Raw genomic sequence first — 2,861 nt, forward strand, 5'->3', positions numbered from 1 at the left:
CCTCATCGTGTTTTTGGGGTCTTACTTACTTTAGAGGAAAGGGGTTGGTTACGATCTTTGTCTGACTTTGATGGGTTTGTGCCTCGGGTTGTTAAGGAATTTTATGCAAATTTGAATGATGATTTGTTAGATCAGACTTCTTTTATGTTTCATAAAGTGTATGTTAGGGGTCATTGGTATAAGTTTAGTCCTACTAAAATTGCTAAGGCCCTCAATCTCGTTCCTGTTGAGATTGATGATTCTATTGAGTTTGCAAAGGATCAAGTCTTGTCTGAATTGGTTGGTCAGGCTATGGTGTGGGAACCAAGCGCCTCTCTACGAGTCTCGGATCTTACTCACTATTATGGTGCATTCTTCAAATTTGCAATGTTTAATTGGATGCCTACCACTCATTCCTCGACCATCACTCAAGATATGGCTTTTCTATTGTTCAAAATTGGGACTGGTGTCACCATCGATCTTGCTACTGTTATTTTTTATCAAATCATGTCCTTGAGTGGTGCCAAATGAAAGGGTCAACACTTGATGTTTCCGCAAGTCATTTACAAACTTTTGGACTCTCAGCGTCCTTTGAAGAAGTCCCATGAGACCTTGACTTCTCCTTTGGTTGGTCCTACCTACACTGTCAAAGATGACCATGCTCCGTCCACTACTCGAAAGGTCATAGGCATTAATCTGGCTGGTTCTGGGTTTGGCAATGTCGCGCCTGACACTCCTGCTGTCCCGACTGCTCTTGCTTCTGTCCAGACGGGAATTGCAAGTCTCTTCAAGTGGTTCACTCACATGGAGGATACTCAGCGCAAAATTCTTGCTTCGTTGGCCATTATCAATGCATCTACCACTCCTGCTCCATGATGGTTACCGTTCCTTTCAATCTATTTTTATTTGCTTTTGCTAAATGTAAAAGAACACTAGATGTGCATTTCTTTTGGTTTTGTTTCCTTTGTTCTTTGGCATTTTCTTAGACAATGAGGGGGAGAGAGTGTAAATCACTCTATTTTTGGTGCTTTGATTATGTTGGTTGACCTACAGTTTCTCATTAGCTTTTGTTAATTGTTTTTGTCTTGTGCTTTGGTTAATTTTGGTAGGGGGAGTCATTTTGTAACTCTTGTGAATTTGAGCACTCATTTGTTTCATGCAGGGATCTTTTAAAAAAAAAATAGATATGCCTTGTCTATAAAATTGCCAAAGGGGGAGATCGTAAATCCTAAAATTGGCATATTTTTTAGAAATATCTTTTTAATTAAAAGATCATTTTTACTTTTCCTTTATTGTGATTTTCGGAATATCACTTTCCCTTTCTTGTGATTTTCAAATTATTTAGCTTAATTTTATCACAATTTGATTATAAATGGAAGATATATCTTGTTTATTTAAAGCAAATATTCAGTACTTACTCAAAGTCGTTTCTGGAATATTTGACTTTAAATTTTCGTGCAGCTCAAGATAATAAAATTTAGGAAACTGAAACTTTGATGTCATTAATTATTATTTCTATCTTGAACATTTTGATCTGACACAGGTCTTACCTGTCTCCACCAAAATCGTATCTGTCGAACCAACATCTTCTAAAAAAGGCAATTCTTCATCAATCAAGAATATCATCAAATATTCTTGCCTTTATTAGGAGATTCATTCTCAGCCTTTATGAGAACGAAATAGACTCTATAAATAGGTCTCTAAGACTTTGAGAAAAAGGGAACTCTTAGATGCATAATTTGTGAGTCTTTTGTATATTTGTGAGAGTTCCTTATTTGTATTCAAGAACATAGTATTCACAGGATCTTGTGAAAAAATGAGAGTTTAATTTTTTGTGGTGAGTTTATACCACATTCATGAGTGAATACACATTGTAATTTGAACACAACTTTTATAGTCTTCGGGAGATGATTTTTACAAGCCTTGCGTCGAGAAGATGCAAGCACTCACTGGCCATTGAAGGAAGTTCAAGTGGTTGAGCGTTTCAATCAAGATTAGATTAGTGAAGAGAAGTACAACAAAGTTGCGGCAAATCTCAAGAGGGAGTCTTGTTTTGTTTAAGTCAATATTTTGTACTTGTAATTCTTTATTAATTGGTTTTATTCTCTGGGCGTGGCCCCAAGGAGTAGGTTATCCGAAATGGTTTCTGAACCTTGTAAAAATTTGTTGTGTTCTTTATTGTTTTTGCACTGTCTTTTTATTGTATTCAGTGTCTGTCGTGATAAGTTCGGATTCTGTTCTGACAAAACTGAAATATGTTTAAACATTTAATTACTATTCTGCACTTGAATTAGTTCACATGGTTTAATTAATTTGGTAACTACTAAAAACGGAATTTCAAAACTCATTTTGTCAAAGAAAATATTCAGTCATACTAAGAAAATTAAAACACTAATGTTTAATACAATCTCAGGTAGTAATACAAACTCAATCACTCTCATTATCTTCTACTAATCCTGCCACAATATGTGACATCTCATTCCATTTTATTCACTTGAAAAGTAATTTCTAAATATGTATGTGCCTTTTATTTTGTTTTAAGCTTCAAGATACATATATGTATATATTAATTGAAGTTTATTATTTGAATTGACATATAAACTATCACAGATTTTATTGCTCAATAAACACCTTAAAAATGCAAGCATGCCTTAATAATCTAACCCCAAATAAATATGATGAATCAACAACTGATACTGCTACAGGGAGAAACAGGAATTCTATGAAACAAGAAAGTAAACTATTATGGTTGAAGCTTGGATGAATAAAAATAAGGCAATCATTTTAAAGAAATATATCTATACTTCTATAGAAAATATAAATTTCAGTAGCAAGTCAACTTTTGGCTCATCTTAGGTTGTTAAGAAAAAATTTGCTTATAA

Source organism: Humulus lupulus, chromosome X, assembly GCF_963169125.1.
Source record: "Humulus lupulus chromosome X, drHumLupu1.1, whole genome shotgun sequence".
Taxonomy (NCBI): domain Eukaryota; kingdom Viridiplantae; phylum Streptophyta; class Magnoliopsida; order Rosales; family Cannabaceae; genus Humulus; species Humulus lupulus.